Genomic DNA, 22,276 nt, shown 5'->3' with positions numbered 1-22,276 from the left:
GCGACCCAGAAAATCATCGTAGAGATCAGCGGTGACACCAGAAACTTCGTTTAATAAAAAAACAATGTATTTCTGTTCTATACAAGTGCCTTTTTATTCATATTTTGAAACAATTTCTCCGTTCTGAAAACATACATTAAGTTTGTAAGCTTTTAGAGCCACCATCTGTTTGTGCAGCTCCACAAGCCTATTCAAGCGGGCTGTGATAGCCTATTGTCCCTCAATGATCTTTCAAGTGGGGTCTTCCTTGATCCCTGTAGACGACAGAAAAAATGTTTGCACGGTTCAAAGCGGTCATACCACTGCATTGTCACATTTCCATTATATAGCTATGAAACCAGCGCCACGCACCAGTCACATAGCTGCTGTTGGAGATTCGTGTTTTTCCTTTGTCCCCTTCAGGCAATATTTATTGTTTCTTATTATCCAGCTTGCCTCCACCCCTGCATTTATTGCATTAACTATGCAGGCCATATCTAACTACAGGAAGCATGCACAAATGATCATCACAAGTTGCTAATGAGAGAACTTGCACCTTAAGAGTTATAAGCAGCACAGATTTCTACTCTGTTCCTTTTGACAGTGGAGATTTTTTTAATGGACTTGAACACTTGTTTCAAACATATGCTGCTACATATCTATTCTGGTTCTGCACTAAGTGTTATGTTTGTATTGCTGCATGGTGTGGTCTGCATCTAGCAGCATTTAGGATTGATACTCACTTTCTTGGCGTGACTTCGGATTGCCCGAAGAGTGGGCCAACATATCACCCACTTCTGGTTGGCCACTCGTGCTCGTGCTTGCTTCTTGGCTATCTAAATAGAAAAGCCAACAGCCTTGAGTACCGAAATATTTGCTGTAAGGAAATACAGGCTCTGCCTGAAAAAAAGCTCACTAACAAAGGACTGAGATTGCAGGAAGTTGTACCAACTAAGCTTGATTGCTCAACCAGCAACACCTGCACCTGGCGGCCACCGGATTGGTTGACTACCAACCAGGTTGAATAACCGAAAAGGTTGTGATTAGGTAATGTAATTATAACCATTATAAGTAATGTTATGATTGCTATGGTAGAAAACCATGGACCTGCCTGCCGTTATGGTGGTGCCTTAAACAAGATCCAGAAATGCACTGTACGGATCCAGCAAACAGTGTTTGGGAAGACAGTAAGGTACTGCTTGTCCATACAATGTGGGTCCCAGTCCAAATCACTTGGATAATCAGCTATCCGATTGATAATTAAAAACTGGAAGTTACGACCAAGATTGTTTGAAGAGCAGTAATGAAGAGGAACATTAACCATGCAACTAACCAGCCCACATTATTAACTCACCAAGTGAGGGAACTGGCCTTGCTGAGCTCGGCCTGGCAGGAGTACCTTAAAAATTTGTATTTAAAGATTAGTTTGACCAAGAAAAGCAACAAACGTGACAGGTACATACTAGGCGGGTACATACAAACTAAGTGGTAGTTTGCTTGGACGGCACTATTATTTTATATTTTGCAATGAAGTAGAACCCTTGCTAACTCACAAACTGAGGGAACTGGCTTTGCTGAGCTCGGCCTGGCAGGAGTACCTTGAAAATTTGTATTTAAAGATTAGTTTGACCAAGAAAAGCAACAAACATGACACGCACATGCTAGGCTGCAAATAATGTTTTGACTACATAATTTTAGGCAAACCATTAATGAAGAAAGGTAGTGTTTAGTCCAGGCTTGTGCAAACTTACCCGAGAGTGGCAGGGAGAAGGGCACACCCACAAACACCTCTTGAATCGGGGCAACGCCAATGTCAAAGGCGCCTGGGATGCCCTCCACCGACTCCACGATGAGCAGCCCCACGATTCTCTCCTCCATCTCGTTGAGGGGCTCGTCGCCTTCGCCGCCTCCAGTGGCACGCTGACTTTTTTTTCACGGCTGCACCTGCGTATTGTGTCAGTATTAAATAACGTAGCAGACAAAGCAGGCTGCTGTAAGCGCGACTGCTCGATCACCGGTTTTCATCGCCTAGCCAAGGCTTTTGGGCAACAGGTACGTCTTTCGAACGTACGTAAGGATAACCTCAAACTTCGCGACATTTTTCTGTGTCGGACACCTGCTAATATCTCGAGCAAAATTGAACTGGTCTAACACTGTTGGTTGTCACTAAATGCTTGCTAAAACGTCCTTCGTTGCTGACGGAAGCCGGGAACCTTCCGCAGTGTATGACAGCATAAAATAAATGTTCGCAAAAGACCGCATCTAGCTAAGTCATCTCCGCTAGCGCGTCTAATGTCAACAATGTCAACAACATTATTAAAAGCACTATTGTGAAGGAGTAAAATGTGCTTGTGCGTTGACTCAGCGCTAGCGCCGAACATTGTGCATTTTACTTTAGTACAAAGCATATCGTATCATTTAGGTTCGCGAACTCCAAAACTTGAGGATTGACTTACCTCGCTTCTTGTTGATGCTCTTGACATAGGCCCATTTTTTTTTATGTCGGCCATTTCTCTTCGAATGCCGCAAACTGCGAACACATCGCGAGTAATTTGTTCCCAAGCCCGCTGCTTGGCAATCGAGCCATGCGCGCTGTTCCCTTTTCCCTCAATCGCCACTTTGCGCTGCTCGTATCCGTCTACCAGAGCCGACAGCTCGTTGTCCGAAAAATTGGCCTTTCGGCTCTTTTTGACAGGTGGTGGAGACGCCACGAGATCTCAACTACACGCAGTACTATCAAACCAAACGTGCTATTGTCGTCAGAATCGTCATAGCAACATACCCCTCTCGCTTGTTCTCGTCGGTTACGAGACACCGGAAGCTTCTCTTTCTCTCGCTCCTCTCGCGCCTTCTGTCGTTTTCTGGTCGTTCCCTAGTTCGCAGCTAAAAACACGCTAAGAAGCCTTTCGAGCATACGGATTTCGGCTGATCTTACGAACTTCTTAAGTTACGAACTAATTGGCTAAGATTTCGTAAGATAAGAAGGTTTTTGAGAATCCGGCCTCTGATATTGAAGACAACAAAATTATTCCTTTTACTTTTAACTACAACGTTTCTCGCCATGATAGACAATATCAGAGGGGTAATGGTGTACTGATGGCTGTAAAAGGACATATTTCTTCTTTTGGCATTTGTTTGTTGAACCACATATTGGAATTTACTTGTATATGTCTTTGTACCCCTCAAGTAAGATTATAATAGATAAGTGGTATAAGCTAAACGACTGTGTTTAATTTTTTCACACGGAACTTAATTTGCTTTCTTCTACTTTATATTGTAACAGCGAAGAAAATGGGAAGAAGAAGACGAGGTGCTCGGGGCATGGATCGAGGACGAGAACGCTAGAGAACCCAGGAAATAAACCGTGACAAATTGGTGGCAGCGGTGGGATGCCGACCGAAACCCGACAAGGTATTTTGCCGGTACAAGCGACGCCTTCCGATGAGCCGCCCTCCCAAGCCCAGCAGCCAGAGGAAACCACTTCACAATCGGTGGCCGCACCAAACGACATTCCGACGACAGCGGTGACATTTTAGACGTTGCAAAGGCTGTTGGAACTGCAGATTCAAACAATCATGGCCGCTACGCAGCAACCTTCGGACCTTCTAACCGCAAGTCATGTCGACATCTGCTGTCGAGTAGCTGCTCTGGAGACACTTCAGCAAAGAGCGGAACCAACTGTCTTCGCAGTTGAGCACACTCCTTTCACGAGCCGCCCGACTACATCTTCTGGTCAACGCCGTTTCAACTTAAAGCCATTTAATGGCGAAACAGCCTTGGATCTATACCTACAGCAGGTTGACATCCTTTCCGATGCAAACCACTGGACTGAAGACGAGAAGGCACACGCAGTCATCGCGCAACTAGATGGCCCTGCCCTCAACGTTCTTCATGCACTCCAAGGAACCCGGCTCACTTACGCAGCATCGATCACGAGCTTGCGTGATCGTTTCGGTGATGAACATCTTGTGCAAGCATTCTATGCAAAATTACGTTCACGGCGCCAACAAGCAAGCGAGCGTTTTCCAGAACTCGCTGCAAGTATAGAGCTTTTGACCTACAAATCCTTCCCGGGCGCAACGTCTGATACATTGAATCGTGTCGGCACAGCCGCGTTTGTGGATGCCATAGGCAACCCTGAGGTCTAGAAGTTTGTAAGACTCGCAAGACCAGAAACAATACGAGCCGCACTCGGACATGCCATGGATATGAGCGCTGCCCAATGGGCTACCAACCGCATGCAACCAGCAGCACCTCCTGGGCTCGTTTGCTCGAAGCCGGTTAACTTTAGCAGTGGTTAAAAGTTAATCGCCCTTTCCTACTAAGTACTTACAAGTACCTAGGCCAGTTTGACGAAGGCTGGATGAGCGATAGCTTCGTGTTTTATTATGGGGTCATAGCTGATGTCACCTACCGGTTGTAGCGAATATAAGTGCCTTCGGTGGAAACGTTCCCGAAAAGGGGGGACCCAATAACGCGCACTACTGGGTTTTCGTGACGCAACGGTGCTTATATTATAGCTTAAGAAACATTTCTTTTATTGCTCATGGTACAGATGATTGGTAAGGTAAAACTAAATTAACCCTTGTTTGGAAAATTTCTAAATATTTGGGTGTCTGAAGTAAAGACAAGTCTTGTTGAAATTTTCTTCCAAGTTCGAAAGAGGACGACGAAGTTCAGTCCTAGAAACGATGAGGAAGAAGTGAGCAGTGAAAAGTGGGCGGTACACCGGCAGCATGGTTGGTCAGCATGTGAGAATTTTATGTAACACCATCATAAATTGAAAAACCTGTAATTCGGCTCCACGGAAAATTGACAATGGTAAATTACCCAAGCATCGAGGAGAACGTTGGAAGTGTAATTCTACGATCCGCGTGCGCTGGCCTTCCCCTTATAAAAAATTCGAAGTAAAAAATCATATTAAGTCTTTGACGAACGCGCGTGCAAGGCAAAATCGGGTTTAGGCTTTTTGCTTTAGAACTGTTACTACTGCACACGCCAGCACGTGCAGCGCGTGTAACTACACTCGTAGCATGCACCTCGGTGCTTGGGAAATTTATCAAAAGGTCTATGGGGACGCTGTCTGCTTTTGTGTGCTATCAATACCCGGCCGATTGAGTCAAGGCAATCCACTTTCCAAAGACGTGGCCATGCCGACAACTATCGCGTTAATTTAGGTTTAGGAATGGCCAGAATCGAAATACTATCTAAAACATTTAGCGAGGTCACTGCTCATGCTTTGCGATTTAAGTGAGGTAAGGCAAAGCGAAAACCTCCTGCACCGTTCACTGCTAAATAACGCGCCCTATATTCTAGCTACAGCGACATATCAGTTACAAAGCGAGCGTCGCTCACTCACCGGGGTACCGTCATGTTTCCTCGCTCTACTAACTCCGCCGGTCACTTGACCTAAAATTCCCACTCGTAGGGAAATGCGGTTAACTTCTAACCGCGGTTAGAGCTAACCAGCTTCAAGCAAACGGGCCCTGGAGTTACAGTACAACCATCGACAATTCCACGGTACACGCGCTCTTAGCCTGCGTCTGCTCGTTCACGGAACAATACCGCTGGGTCGTGCTACCGATGTGGCCGTCATGGTCATTCTGCAGCCCAATGCTCAGCTGCTCCTGCTGCATCGGGAAACGCTACTCTCGGTCCTTGGGGGTGGAACCGGGTTTTACTCCTCAAAGGCCCCTCGTATCAGTTACAGACCAGTTAACGTCGGTTCCCTGCCATCCTGTACTGGTTGAAAAAGTGGGGGTTGTGGACGCACTTTTTGACACTGGAGCAGCAGTGAATGCTATTGGCATTTCCTTTCATTCCTCGGATTTTAAAGTGTTCCCTGACTACCCAGTACTACTAACTGCTAATGGAGAAAGCATACCAACCGGAGGAAAAGTGAAACTAAAAATTACAGTATTTAGTCGCACATCAGTTGAAGACTTTTATAATTCCAAACTGCGTGTGTCCATTAATTCTTGGGTACAACTGGTGTGCCCATACCGGCTTATCTTCTTGGAAATCTTCTACGGCCTGTCAAGAAACTCTGCCATCAGATCAAAGCGCATGTCATGAGTATGCGCTACTTCGATGCTTTTGGTCATATATTATGACTTCCTGGGCATCTTATGCGTTTTTGCGTTTTTCTTGCTGCTTCGACTCTTTTGGAGTAACTTAATACTTCTCTGGGCATCCTTTGCATCTTATGGAGCAAGTGTATTAGAAACTATAATACATGAGTTTTTTCAATCATCCTCAGTTCAAAAAAATAAACGTGGGATATTCATATTGCGGCTGCAACAGTGCTACAACCAGAGGTAGCCATGTGGATCAAAGTGCGGTCAAACCCACCCCATCTTAACGGTGACATTGTCTGTGAGGCTTCCCGTATTTCAAAACCTGGCTACGAAGTGGCAGTACCTCGAACACTGACTACAACTATAGCAGGTTGTTGCGAGGTTCTTTGGGGTTAATAATTGACAAGATACAATGTCCTTCGTTTTCTTAAAACATGCATTTACAAAAGAAATCAAAGAGTTCATATGCTTATACTAATAGAAAAAAAGAAAACTTAGTTAAAAAAATAGAAGAAAGGAAAACGCAACAGTCACCATGTCTTTGAATCACCATGCGCAGCAGCGGGTCTTGAGTCTGGAGCTGTCGTTGTCGGCCCACGGTTGTGGCAGGCAGTCAGGAGCGGGAGCGCTTGGCTTCCGTCGATGACCCAAGAGTCACCGCACCAAGTGCTCGCGCAGTAGGAAGCCGAGCAGCGTAGGTTTCTATGCGCTGCCCTCGCTGGAACAGGCTGCCGGTCAGACAGTAGGAGCGAACCGCGGATTGCCCTGGTCGATGGTCTCGTTCCGACCCAGCACGTTCTCCTCGGCCAGTCCTTCGCGCGCACTCCGTGCACGCACTACCAATCTCTTCTCTTCTTTGTCATCTTCCTTGTCCCTCTGAGCCGATCCATGGTTGACTTGCACTTCTTCATTTGCACACTGAGTCACATCATCACACAGGTTATTTCAGCATCCTGATGATGAATCTCGGGCTAACTCAGTCACTTTGCAGCAAGGACACTATGTCTGCAAATCGTTTACTCTCACTCCAACCGAACTTCTAACAGCGGCTATCGATCAACCAGGATCGTCAGAACAACCCTCAAAAGAACGCGCACAAATACCATGGGGTCTGTACCAGTTTGGTCCAACCCTCGCCAATCATCAGATTGAATCCCTCTAAGAATTAATCGCAACCTACCGGGCATGTGGGGCACTAACTCCGAACGAACACGGATGCACACATCTTGCGGAACACAACTTTAATACAGACGATCATGCCCACATTCACCAATCCTTACGTCGCCTTGCTCCAGTAGGGCATGCCGTCATCCGAACACAGGTCGACGATATGCTTAATAGAGTAATTGTCACATCATCCAACATCCGATGGTCGTCACCGGTCGTCTTAGTACGCAAGAAAGATGGGACTGCACGTTTTTGTGTTGATTACAGGAAGGTCGACAGCATCACGAAACAGGACGTATATCCCCTACCTCACCTAAAACAGACTACAAGGCGCAAGTTACTTCACAACCCTTGATCTCTTGTCAGGATATTGGAAAGTACCTCTGAACCCCGACGATGCCGAAAAATTGGCGTTCATAACTCCTGGCGGGCTTTACCAATTTACGCGATTAGCATTCAACCTCTGCAACGCGCCAGCTACCTTCCAACGCCTTGTGAATAGAATTCTAGGCCACCTGAAGTGAACTATGGCACTGTTATATCTTGACGACATTATTTTATACGGGACGACGTTTGAAGATCACAACCGAAGACTCGAGCTTCTTTCTGACGCACAACAACGAGCGAACTTACGATCAAACCTCAAAAATGCGACTTTGGCTACTCGAAACGAGACCGCTTGCTCGCTGGGCTTTTTTACTACTCCAAGAGTATCAGTTGAATATCTGTCATCGAGGTGGCAAATATCACACGGACGCCGATTTTCTCTCACGCAATCCGATAGCTCCAGCTGAAGAACTGAACAAAGAAGAAATTCAGTTTTGCACCCCTGTGTTTAACCTTGCTGAATCTCAAACTTCAGACCCAGAAGTTCAAGACATTATGTCGCGACAGAGGTCTACTTCTCATACAGCGGAACGACGCCTACGCCGCGCCTATCGTGTCTGTCATGGGCTCCTCTGCCACCGCGAAACGCAAGGTTGGTTCCCTTTGTATTCACGCAGTTACGTACCGCCGTGCTCCACCTGTGTCACGACAACCTAACCGCTGGACATTTAGGAAGAGGCAAAACTACAAAGAAGATCTTGGAGCGCTACTGGTGGCCACGAGTTCGCACAGACGTTGCCGAATACATAGCGTCGTGCATTAAATGTCAGTCACAAAAAAATTGGGAACCCCACCATCGACTGTGGCGTCCAGCCTGTGCCACTGCCTAAAGTAAAGCAACCTTTGAAATTCTCGGCATCAACCATATCGGCCGTTTTCCCCCTACTCCAAGTGTTAACAAGTATGTTCTCGTCGCCATCGATTACCTAAGTAAATGGGTAGAGTTACATGCAGTTCCAAGCACCTCGGTCGGCCACATCTTGCAGTTCTTACGACAACAAGTTATTCTTCGGCATGGTGTACCTCGCGTCATCGTGAGTGATCGCGCCTCATCTTTCATTTTCCGTCGGTATTCGAGAGAAATGGAAGCTCATGGTATCCATCACGCTCAAGCAGCGCCATACCATCCACGAACAAATGGTCTTGTTGAGCGGGTCATCAGTGGCATACTCGCGAGCTACGTGAACGAACAACACAACACCTGGGACGAACTGGTGCCATGCGCAGCCTTTGCAATGAACATTGCTGAACAATCAACAACCGATTTTACCCTTTTCCAACTAGTGTATGGAAGGGCACCACTTCTGCCCTGCGAATCCGGTGACGATGCCGTTTGGAAGCTAAGAGCAGAGAACTTTTCACGTAGTTCTCGACGCCGCTTCCAAGCTGTGAGAAAAAAAGCTCGCGATTCCATGTTGCGTGCTCAGGTACGCACACAAGAACGCACTGCTCCATCATCCCCCCCCCCCCCCCCCACACACACACACGCACACACACCTCCTGCACGTTGTGGAGACTGGGTTTTGGTACGCCAACCCCTTCGAAAGAAAGAAAGGCCGGGTTGAAAACTTCCTCTCACGCTACAGAGGCCCCTGTGAGGTTCTTCGTCAGCTGGGTCCCGTGACATTTCAAGTTCGTGATTGTACTGGCAGTCCCCATCATACCAATGGAACATTCACGGCACATCGTAGCCATCGTAAGCACTACGCCCCACGTTCATCGAGACACACACACCATGCACCTGGACTTGGTTCATGAAATCGATCATTATCAATTCATAGGGGGGAGGGGGCGAGTATAACAGCGAAAAAAAAGGCAAGAAGGAGACGAGGTTCTCGCGACAGCGATCGAGGACGAGAACGTTAGAGAACCCAGGAAAGAAACCACGTGACAATAATAAACGTCGTTTTCCGAAATCCGACACGTTGTTATTCGGCGACTTAAATTTTCCTCTTATGAACTGGTCGAATTCATCTGGTGGTTTCACCGCATTGAAACAATTCCTAGATATGTGTCTTACTATGAATTTTGTGCATTTAGTTGATAAACTAACTCGCTCAGATATCTTATGGCGTTAGACAGCGTCGTGAAAGTGTCTTCTCTATGGGCGTTGAAGTACAGCAATACGGATATGACAAGGAAGGATTTGGGGCTGGGACGAGGCATTAGTGATCCATACATGAAGTTTGCCTTTTGTTACTGACGCAAGGTAATAGAGAATGACAACACCTTTGTGGACAAATGTAGTGGAAAGTGGCTCGATCAGACCGAATAATGTTTCAAGAATCTTGCTTGGGATAAAGACAGCTGCAGCCGCTGTCTTCGGTGGTAGGACCAAATTCTTTTCAAGCTGGAGAACAGCGAGAGTCGCATTGAGGGGAGGGTTGGCATAGTCAGAATCTGTCAGGTGAAGTTCACGGCTAGCGCTATTAATAAATGCGTCAGCGAACGACAAAAAGTCCCAGCCTAGGATAACGTCAGCGACGCAGTTGCTGAGCACTGTAAATACTACGGGGTGATGACTTTGACCAATGCATATAGGAAGAGTAGAATAACCAAGCGGTAACAAGGTTACCGTTTCCCATACGGAGCAAGTGTCCAACGGTTTGAGGTGTAAGCACCCAATGCAAGTGAGAGCGAACACGCTATGATAAACATGACTTAGACGCTCCCTGGCCGACTAACGTGTTAAAGTTGTGTCTTCCCATTCCTACTGTAATCTTCGACGGTGTTACGGCAAGAGGATTTGCGGCGTACCGAGTAAGTGGAGTCCGACCTCCGGTGTCGATGCAGGCTGCTCTCTTCAGTTTGACGGCGGCGGAGTCTATGGGGCGGCGTCGTTGTGGGGTGATATATATCGGCAACGTACTTGATACGGGGACAAGGATCGGCCATGGCGGTTCTAAAATGCGAAGGCACGACTCTGGGAGCGGCGGGTGGAGGGCCTGTCGTTGTCTTCATAGGTCGGTGAACGGCGTGTTGGGAGGCGAGTGAGCGAAGGACCGTCGGTGGTTCGGCTTTCCGGGAATACACTGCTGTCGTCAGGATTGTCAGTGCGATGAGTACAACCGAATGTAGAACGATAGTAGCCAGCGTCATGCAGCCGCCGACGGCAGTAGCGTAGAATGTGGCCAGATGTATGGCAATAGAAGCATATGGGTTGCTCGTCGTCGGTCCTCCAGATGCAAGTTCTGCGACGTAGTTGTTTGGGGAACGTTTGGTAGGTGCAGAGCGAGGTGACTGCGGGTGCGGCTGGTGAGTAAGCAGGATGCGCTGCCGTCAAGGGGTGCAATGCAGCACGCATCTCGTTCTGGATCGTAGTTCGGAGACTTTGGGGTTTCCCGTGGGACTGCAGACCATTGTGAGCTGCCTGCAGCTGCGCTTTGAATATTTGCAGCTCCTCACGGATGATTATCCTTATCAGGGTAGCCAAACTGTAGTCCATTGAAGAGCCTTGCGCCACTTCGGGAAGGCGGTCAAAAGGGCGTTTTAAAATTCGTGCGTCGTCGAGTTCTTCGTATTTGCTGGATTCTGCAACAAGAATGGTGACGGTTGCAGGTGACTTCGGGGCGGCGGTCGAAAAAAGGTAATATGACATTCCTTTCAGAAAATGACAGACCTTGTCGTCCTTGGTCATCTCGAGGTCTACTCTCCGGCAGAGGCATAGAACATCCTCGCTATAGGCGGTAGAGGAGTCAGCTTTAATTTGGTAGTGTCGGAGCAATTGGTCCCGTCCCTGTTGCTTCCAATGTTCAGGCTTGCCGAACGCCTCGGCAAACTGGGCCTTGAACCCATCCCAGGAGTTGGTGTCCTCGTGGTTGTCGAACCACCAGAGCGCCGTGGCTTTCAGAAAAAACATGATATTGGCCAGTATGAAGGAATCGTCCCAGTTGTTGTGGTCACTCACCCGTTCATAGTTTTTAAGACATGTTGTAAAAGGCCCCAGGGCACGATATTTTGCTGTCTAATCCGACTCAACGCCCTTGAGCATTGTCGCCAGGTGGCCGCGGTCAGCTATGCCCGGAAACAAAGCGAGACGCGACTTGGGGGCGCCAGCGCACCTTGGTGCAAAGGGATGACGTGGCCTGCTATGGAGGATCATCGAGTTGACCGACGCCATTGTCATCGAGACATCTTTACGTCCGGCCCCTCTCCTCGCTGCTTCTGTGTCGCCTCGACGCGCGGCGCCCCGACGGTCTTGGGATGCCTTGGACAAAGAAAGGGGCTTTACGCCCTTTTCCCACCTTAGAGCGCTGATCCCTTTAGCGCAGAGAAACCAAGACACTGCACTTGGGGACAATTCTATATTTGCCCCATCCGCACTTCGATGGCGCCGATGACCGACCAAGGACGTCTGGCTTTCGGTGTGCGTGACGCGTGTGGCACTGTGTGAGGAAGAGGGAAGGGGCGTGCCTGAACTTTGCGAAGACTGGCCACACAGTTTTGGTCACGGCACGGACGATAGGGATTCCTTGCTAGGGATATGGGGAAATGTGACGATTTAAAAAGAGCAGCAGGCGACTGCTAGCGTGTGCTCTCTCTATTGTTCTCGAGTGTTCTCCTGAACGATGTTGAATTTGCCCATATGTATATAAACAGAGTTATAAGAGACACCTCTCCTGCTCCCTGGTCCAACGCGATTCCGGCTTCCACATGAGATCCTGCCCTGGCTCGGCTCCCTGCCGCACACCAAGTACCCGGACAACCGCTTGGTCCCAACAGCCAGTCATCGACGTCCTCATCTGAAGTTCCAGAAAATGTTGGAGGATCCCGCTGGCGGTGTTTCACAGTAAAGGCAGGGGTGACCTGCTGCGTGATGGGTTGGTCGGTGTCGTTCCCATTTTCTTCGGGCATGGTTAGTCGCGCAGTTCGGCCACTGCGGAGCTCCAGGATGTTAGCGAGGGCTGGGGAAATTGTTCGCACCTCCAACAACCTGTGAGACTTCAGAAGGATTAATTTAGTGAGGTGATAGTTGTCTGAATGATGGCGATCTCGGGAGAACTGACTTCTTCCTTCACCATCTTGCCTAACCTAACCTATATATATATATATATATATATATATATATTAGAGCTTGGTGGCGGGAGGCCGAAGGCGTGGGTATAAAAGAAGAAAAGAACCCTTATTGAAAACAGCAACAACGGACGATTTAATCTTCGATGTTTCGGCCGGAGTCCGGCCTTCGTCAGGAAGAACTTTTACAGATGAACGCGGGTGGTATTTATACAATGCTACGGTCGAGTCCGAATTTCGGCGGGGTGACGGTTGGAGCTTTCGTGAGAGAGAAGCGTAGGACAGTTCGGTGTACGGGTAAAGAACCTTGTGCGTCGACTACGTCGATGAGTACCTGACACCTGCCGAGAGTGTGGCACCCAAGCGACGCCCGCAGCAGCCGAGAAGTACCCCAAGACAGCGCTACAACCTGCGAAAGCCCGCCGCGGAGAGCTCCCCGCAACCGAAAGAAGAATGAAAACAGTTCGGTGAGTCCAGTCCTCCGCTCTAAGCTACAGTACCACTTTTCTTAAAGTACGAAAGCTCTCAGATAAACGCATTAGGCACGAACTTCATTAATCGAATTTGCTAGTGTACCTTAACGCAGGCATTACCCCGAAGGGCATGTCGCTTTCCCTTCCTCCCGCCTGCACAAACCTCGATCAACATGACCGATCGGTATGGCAACAGGTTCTCTTTGAGGCTTCCCTTAAACTGGTTCAAATAGCGATTCATCATAGTGACAAACCAGTAAAACAGTTAACGACAGCGACCGCTACACTTCTCCGTTCAAATGGACCCTTATCGACATCCGAAATTAGCGCCCTATCTAACTTCGATAAAAAGAAACGCCATGGTTTCGAAACAATCAAGTTACGTAAGCTACAGCGCGATAAGGTTCCTAACCGTGTTTTACCTCAGCTGACGACATCATTTAACTATAGTGAACATACTCAACCGGCCATTAGCATAACAGACGATAGGTCAAGGACTAGTGCCCCTTGTGGTACTACAATTGTTAATCTATCTGGCATGACTATATCAACAGAAAAGGAGAGACAGCTTTCGAGAAGATTAAACTTCTGTCCCGCCGCAGGTTTTGTTCACGAATTTAAATTACTACGCGACCTCGGCAAGTTTTCTCGAAATTTAAGATTGCGGGAATACTTCTTGGACAAAATTTCTAGCTCCAACACCTCTCAGCAGCGTGCAACGAGCGACTGGACGCCAAAAGCCAACCGTGATGATTGTCTTATACATATCTGCTGTGCAAAAAGACATGCGGGAATATCGCGGGCTGGCGGGAAAACGTGATATCCTCACTAAATCCGAAAGGGCTAGCTTAAAAACCCTGAGCAATAGGACAGACATAACAATAAAACCACCCGATAAAGGAGGAGCAATTGTGATTCTTAGCACTTCGGAATACATCCGAGAAGGAAACCGCCAACTAAATGACTCAAAGTTTTATGAACCTCTTGCGGATGACCCTACGGTGCACCACACTCAGATTGTGACCTCGGTCCTTAAGAATCTCCTAGACGAGGGCAGAATAACCGCTAACGAAAATAAACTAATGAATCCGGCACGTTCCCACTCCTCCCCCCACCCCTTCTACATGCTCCCTAAGACTCACAAACCTGGTAACCCAGGGCGCCCAATCATATCCGGAATAGGTACAGTAACCGAACCCATATCAGGATATGTAAACAGTTTAATTAAACATATACCCACAAGTCTCAATTCGTACATTAAAGACACGACTCACTTTAAAGGAAATATCAAATTTATGAAACTAAAAAAATCATATCTGGTTACACTCGATGTGTCATCGCTGTATACGAATATCCCACACGATGAGGGAATAATTTCTTTAATTGACATGTACGAACTCCACCAACAACCGGATGCCCCAGATGGACACTTCCTCGCTGCTCTAGCGAGGCTTGTCTTAGAACTCAACACGTTCGAATTTAACAATGAATAGTTTTGGCAGTTCAGCGGAACCACGATGGGCACCAAAATGGCCCTGAACTATGCCAACGTGTTCATGGGGAAATTAGAATCTCAGTACCTTTCTGAATGTCCTGTAAAACCGCTAAGATACAAAAGGTTCATAGATGCATTAGAATGGCAATCTGGGCTAATTGGTTCATGATAACTTTCAGGGCGCCGAAAATACACAAGGACAAGATACAAGAAAGGAGACGTGAACAAGGCGCACTCGCAACTAGCGTTTATGGAAAAAACCACTCTCCTATATACTCATGGCAAACAACATAGTCATACTACACAGTCATACTACGTCCGGTGTAGCCTCCTTCGTAGAAAAGTGTGCTCTTTTGCCGATAGTGACACAGACGTGTCACTAATGCAGTCCTTGCCTTTTTCTTTTATTTCGAAGGCCTCGTGCAGCTCCCTCGATATCCGATCGGCGTATCAGGCTAAAAACCTTGTGCCACTAAATGACGGTGTGCAGGAGCAACGGCTGCAGTGCGTGGCGAGGTGTCCCGACGGGGTAGCCCGTGTAGCCGCAGCATGTTCGCGGGCGCGATCATTAAAGCATCTGCCCGTTTGGCCAATGTACGATGATCCGCATGACATGGGGATGATAGGTACGATATGCTTATTGTGTTATCCGCACCAAACAAACTATCGAGACTGTGTCGCAGAATCAACAATCCCCGTGAGTCCGCAGATCCTTGCAATACGAAGCACCGCAACAGGTACACGGAATGTGCCACGGGCGTCATATACGAAATCCCCATGTCATGCGGATCATCGTACATTGGCCAAAAGGGCAGATGCTTTAATGATCGCGCCCGCGAACATGCTGCGGCTACACGGGCTACCCCGTCGGAACACCTCGCCACGCACTGCAGCCGTTGCTCCTGCACACCGCCATTTAGTGACACAAGGTTTTTGGCCAGATACGCCGATCGGATATCGAGGGAGCTGCACGAGGCCTTCGAAATAAAAGAAAAAGGCAAGGACTGCATTAGTGACACGTCTGTGTCACTATCGGCAAAAGAGCACACTTTTCTACGAAGGGGGCTACACCGGACGTAGTATGACTGCGTAGTATGACTGTGTTGTTTGCCATGAGTATATAGGAGAGTGGTTTTTTCCATAAACGCTAGTTGCGAGTGCGCGTTGTTCACGTCTCCTTTCTTGTATCTTGTCCTTGTGTATTTTCGGCGCCCTGAAGGTTCATAGATGATATATTTATTGTCTGGCCGCACACTGAGGAGGAGCTGGTGGACTTCATAGGTCGATACAACGCCGCTCATCCGAGCATCAGCTTTACACATTCGTACTCTCAAACCGAAATAAACTTCCTAGACGTCAACGTTAAAATAGACGAAGGTAAACTCGCTACGAGCCTGTACCGTAAGCCAACAGATTGACAGCAATACCTGCATTATCAAAGCGACCACCCATACCATTGCAAAAACAGCATTTCCTATAGCCAAGCTCATCGTTTCAAACGAATTTGTTCAAAAGAGGCAGATTTCGATGAGAGCAGTCAAAATTTAAAGTCAGTGCTTGAGAAACAAAAGTATCCATCCCGTATATTCGACGATGCAATCAGAAAAGCCAAGCAACTGAACCGCGCAGACCTCATCAGCCCGCGCCCCACGCAAAGCGACACACAACGCACAAATCTATGTCTAATTTATAGCACGAACCATCCTAATGTAAATAATATCTTAAGACGACATTGTAACATTCTCGAACAAAGCGAGCGCCTTAACCGCGCGTTTCCATCCGCTCCCGGGGTAGTGCGCAGACGATCGCGTAACCTCAAAGACGCGCTAGTAAGCTCTCGGATAAATTCATCGCGACTCCCTAACGAATGTAGGCCTTGCACGCACGCAGGACGTCTGAGCTGTAAACTGATGCAGCACACAAGCACGGCCAGCAGCACGCACTCGCAGTTCTCGATTAAAATTAAAGGTAACTTAACATGTGCCTCGTCGAATGTCGTGTACTTATTCGAGTGTACGGTATGCAAAATGCAATACATAGGGCAGACTAGAACGGCATATACACTGCGCTTTAATAATCACAAATCTCACGTCATAAATCTTCCGACACTACCTCTATCCAAACATCTTTCTCTCCCAAAACACTCGTTTGATAAATTGTCAGTGACGCTCCTAGAATCTGGATTTAAATCAAATCGCGAACGTGAACAGCGTGAATCCTACCTAATTTACCGATTCAACACTATTAAACAAGGAATAAATGAAAGCCTTGGTACTCTGGCATCGACTAAAAGGCTAACAGACGAATAGCAACAGCGATCAAAGGACGCATTTTTTTTTAGGTCCTAGACTTTATTGTTATACCTTGTCTCATCCTACGATGGACTAAAGCCCAAAGTCGCGGGCCGCCAGGCCCAATCACGTTCCACGCTTAACACTTAACATTGATTAGGGGTGGCCGAATAACGAATAACACGCTTAACATTGATTAGGGGTGGATGATTAATACTCCGATTTCAAAAGCGCCGCAAAACTTTCTGCAACTTCGACGGTGCAAAGAGCCTATTTGTCGTGGCTTTTTTTGCGACGTAAATTGTTGAGTCACTCAATGCTTTGCGATTCGAACCAAGACGTGGGCACCGATACGTGCATCGAAGCGAAAAACCGCCCAATTTCTAAGTGGCTGGTGATTGGATCGGGAGGTCCGTCGCTTTTGCCTTTAGTCCATCGTAGGGTGAGACGAAGTATAAGAGTGGTACTGTGTTTGCGGCCGGAACTGGACCATCAACTTTTCTCTTTTATTTGCAGGATTTTAATATTCATTGCATTTCTTTTTTATTTCTAGGTTTAACATTGTTCCCTTCCAGGTCTGACTCATGCATGCCCCAGTAAACACCACAAATGACCGTGCCGTTTTCTTTTTTTTTTTTTTTTTGAGACAGCACTTTAGTTTGCGCGCGTGTCTTTCGTCTGTTGTACGCTATCGTCCAGGTCACCCCTGCCCACCCAGACACAAAGTCACCCTGCGCCCCCTATCAAGAAGCTACAACCGTCATCCCACCATCCTCGAAACTTGGCCCCGACCGTCAAGCTTCTTCACCCGGATACGAACTGCCCTACGCTTCTCTCTCACGAAAGCTCCAACCGTCACCCCGCCGAAATTTGGACTCGACCGTAGCATTGTGTAAATACCACCCTCGTTCATCTGTAAAAGTTCTTCCTGACAAAGGCCGGACTCCGGCCGAAACGTCGAAGATTCAATCGTCCGTTGTAGCTGCTTTCACTAAGGGTTCTGTTCTTCTTCTATATACAGGGTGTCACAAAAGAAAATTTACACGGTCTTTTTTACAGCAAAAGTGAACTAGGCAGCGCCGAACGCTCATTCTCCGCCCTAAGGTAGCGCTAGAGGTCACAACCAGATGCCAAAGTTTCAGCCCGATCCGATAACGTAATCAAAAGTTATAAATGATTTTCTGAAAATTTCAATGGGAAAATGGCGGCCGACGGAGTTTTCAGACAGATGGGGCTCTATGGCACCAGAAACCGAAAACGGGCAAAAATGGGCTCCATTTTCCCATTGAAATTTTCAGAAAATCACTTATAACTTTTGATTAAATTATCGAATCGGGCTCAAACTTTGGCATCTCGTTGTGACCTCTAGCTCGACCTTTGGGCGGAGAATAGCGTTCGGCGATGCCTAGTTTATTTTTGCGGTTAAAAAGACCGTGTAAATTTTCTTTTGTGACACACTGTATATATATTGTGAGGATGTTAAGAAGGTGATTTAATAAGAACTGGATAGAGGTGTTCAAGCGACAAGATCGTTGTGCAGCTGAAGAGCGCGCGCAGCTTGGACCTCCTCTTTCAGCTTCGTCGTCTTCTCCCTAACACTTCCCCCGGGCGGGTGAAGGGCCGGTCCACCGGCCTTGGTGTGTTCAGTCGTAGGGTGGGTGGAAAGGTTTCATGCGGGAAACATGGACAATGTCACGTGACTTCGTGCGGTGATCTCTAGGTGGTGCCACTGGTTCCACTTCGTAGTTTGTAGGAGACAGACGGCGGAGAATGCGAAACGGCCCAGTGTATTTCTGGAGCAATTTTTCACATTTACCTGGCTTGCGGAGTGGGGTGGCGAGAAGGACTTCGTCACCAACGTTGTGGGATGCTTCGCCATGCGTCTGTGCGTAACGAAGCTGTTGTTGCTGCTGCGATCGTAGCGTTTGAAAACGCGCGAGTTGTCGAGCATCCTCCGCGCGGCAGATGACCTCTGAAGGATACGACGTGTGAGGTTCATAGACGGAGGGTAAGATAGTATCAAGAGTTGTAAGTGGTTCACGGGCGAATAGCAAGTAATACGGTGAGAAGCCTGTCGTTGACTGACGCGCGGTATTATAAGCGAAGGTCACATATGGGACAATAGCGTCCCAGTTTGTATGATTTTCCGCGACGTACATCGACATCATCTCTGATAACGTGCGGTTAAGGCGTTCTGTTAGCCCATTGGTTTGGGGATGATAAGCGCTGGTTAATCTATGAGTTGTGTTAGCCAGGCGCAAAAGATCATCGAGGAGCTTAGCTATAAAAGGAGTGTCCCTATCGCTTATTATAACCTGGGGTGCACCATGCCGGAGGAGAGTGTTGTGCAGAAAGAAAGTTGCCACTTCTTGGGCTGTGGCGGTAGGAACACAGGCTGTTTCGGCGTATCTGGTGAGATAGTCTACAGCGACAATTATCCACCGGTTGTTGTTTGTAGACGAAGGAAATGGGCCGAGAAAATCGATTCCGATTGTTTGGAAGGGTCGATGAGGCGGTGTTATGGAATGCAAAGGGCCGGATGACTGAATGGTTCGAGTCTTGTGAAGCTGACATTGGTGACACGTGCGAATGTACTTGTTGATGGTGCGATACATGCCATTCCAGAAGTAGTTCGAACGCACGCGGAAGTATGTCTTTGCGAAACCGAGATGTCCAGCGGTAGGGTCATCGTGGTGTGCTTGGATGATGTCTTTCTGGAGGGTCCGAGGAACAACGAGCAGCCAGGGTCGTCCGTGTGGCTCGTAGTTTCGTCTATAGAGGACACCATCACGAAGGGTGAAGAGACGAGCGCGCTGTTGGGTGTGCCGCGTGAGAGATCCAGGAATCCCCATCAAACATTGTATTAGTGGCCGGATATTCTGATCGGACGCTTGAGCAGCCGCGATGTCAACGGTATCCAACAGAGCGATGGAAGAATCGTGGTCGCTTGGAGCATGATGTGAAATGTCAGTGGGGAGAGGACATCGGGACAGCGCATCGGCATCCAGATGACGTTTTCCTGACTTGAAAACAACGCTAAAGTCGTAGTCTTGAATTTTCAGCGACCAACGCCCAAGGCGGCCAGATGGATTTTTAAGGCTGGCAAGCCAGCATAGGGCGTGGTGGTCTGTAACAATTTTAAAATGGGTGCCGTAAAGATATGGTCTGAATTTCGATATCGCCCATATTAGCGCTAGACATTCACGCTCCGTAATACTGTAATTTCTCTCACACTTAGTTAGAGTTCGACTAGCGTATGCTATGACGCGTGGGCGACTATTTACATTTTGCGCCAGAACAGCCCCGATGCCATGTCCACTGGCATCCGTTCGGATTTCCGTGTCAGCTCCCTGTACGAAGTGGCCAAGTATTGGGACGGAAATGAGTGCACGTTTAAGAGATAGGAATGCCTGGGCCTGGGAGGGTCCCCATTGGAATGTAGTGTTATTTCGAAGTAGTTCATTCAGGGGTTCGGCGAGATCTGAGAAACGAGGGATGAATTTTCGGAAGTATGTACAGAGTCCAAGAAAAGCCCGGATGTCTTTTGTGGTTCTGGGATTCGGAAAGTCAGAGACAGCTTGAACTTTGGTGGGGTCTGGGCGGATGCCTTCCGAGCTGACTAAGTGACCCAGAATCCGAATTTCCCGAGCCCCGAACGTACACTTTTTTGAGTTCAACTGCAAATTAGCGGAGCGAAAGCAGTCCATAACTTGCTGGAGTCGATGTAGATGATCTTCAAAGGTAGAGGAGAATACAATAACATCGTCGAGGTAGCAGAGACATATTGCCGCCCGCAGAGCCGAGAAGGCAACGCTTGGTCACGGTCTTCTAGAAGATTCCCGGTCATCCTCGCAGCAGACGTAACTTTCCCTCTGCTTTGTTATTCTCGAAAGTGCCAGTTCATCCTCGCCCCGAGCGCGCGACGCTCGAACCTTCTTTGCCGAACTTTCGAGATAGTGACGCACGGTAGATAAGCAGCTGCCCGCGACCTTGTCGAGGCAGTCGCAGTCTCGCTCGCGCTTTCTGATTCGCCGCCGAATCGCCGCCTGCTTTTCTGCTGCTTCGACGCTCTTTCGTTACTTATTTTTTTGGTTGGCACAAGTTCGCCAATTAAACCTTTCTTTTCAGTTCACTGTTCGGCTTTTCGTCACCTTCATTCGTGACAATATGTTCCATGTTAAACCGCGTAGAACACTGTCCATCATCCGCTCAAACGTCGCGGGAGCGTTGCACAGGCCAAAAGGCATGACATTAAATTGGAAGAGACCGTCCGGAGTGACAAACGCGGTTTTCGGTTTGTCCGCGTTGGCAACCGGGATTTGCCAGTAGCCGCTACGGAGGTCAACAGATGAAAAGAACGAAGACCCTTGAAGTGCGTCGAGCATGTCATCGATACGAGGGAGCGGATATACGTCTTTTTTAGTTACCCTGTTTAGACGCCGGTAATCAACACAAAAGCGCCATGAACCGTCTTTTTTCTTAACGAGAACCACGGGGGAGGACCAAGGGCTGGATGACGGCTGTATAACATTGTTTTTCAGCATATCAGTCACATGGTCTTGAATCACTTTACGTTCCGCAGGTGAAATACGATACGGGCGGCTCCTAAGGGGACTTGTGTTTCCCGTTTCAATCTGGTGGTGCACCACAGATGTCTGTGGGAGTGCCGAGCGGTTGAAGTCAAATAAGTCGCTATATGCGTCCAGAAGACTGGAAAGAGCTTGCCTTTGGTTGGTTGTTAAGCAGCTGTCGATCATCAGCGTTGTATGTTTGGTGGAGCACTGGGTTTGAGGAATTGGCTGCGAGTGGAGATGGCACGTGTCTTGAGCCAAAACGGCGAGGCTATCATGGTCGAACGTCCGGATGGTTGCAATACCAGCTCCTCGAGGTAATATGAGCGGCTGTGCAGAAGCGTTTGTAACGTATAGATTAATTTGGCTTGCTATTACGGCGACGGTACAGTAAGGCAGAAGCAAGCCCTTTTGCACGAATGTGGTAAGCAGTGGCTCGACAAGACCGTAATCTCCTTGGAAACTGAACTCAGGCTCCAGTGTTACTGCGACAGCAGTCAATGGTGAGATACATAGATCGGCTGTCGTTCGAAGGACAACAGGATCACAACCGGCAAATTCGTCTGTGTCAGAAGTGTTTAAATGCAGCTGACGTTCCCCACAGTCAATGATGGCATCGGTTGACGACAGGAAATCCCACCCCAGTATCACGTCAGCCACGCAGTTCGAGAGGACTGTGAAGACAACAACGTAGCGATTGGAGCCCAGAGTCACTGAGAGTGTGGAACAGCCGAGAGGACGTATTAAATCTCCATTTCCCATACGTAAAAATCGTCCAGGTGCTGGCGTCAATACTTTGCGCAAACGCCGTCGGAAAGTGTCA

General features: G+C 48.1%; 1 pseudogene; it reads right to left on the bottom strand.

Moving 5' to 3' along the window:
- Window positions 1–210: 210 nt before the first annotated feature.
- Window positions 211–2,470, bottom strand: LOC115311172 (annotated as a pseudogene).
- Window positions 2,471–22,276: the final 19,806 nt, after the last annotated feature.

This window comes from Ixodes scapularis, unplaced genomic scaffold (genome assembly GCF_016920785.2).
Source record: "Ixodes scapularis isolate PalLabHiFi unplaced genomic scaffold, ASM1692078v2 PGA_scaffold3__209_contigs__length_174095766, whole genome shotgun sequence".
Classification (NCBI taxonomy): domain Eukaryota; kingdom Metazoa; phylum Arthropoda; class Arachnida; order Ixodida; family Ixodidae; genus Ixodes; species Ixodes scapularis.
This window is presented reverse-complemented; position numbering and strand designations above follow the sequence as displayed.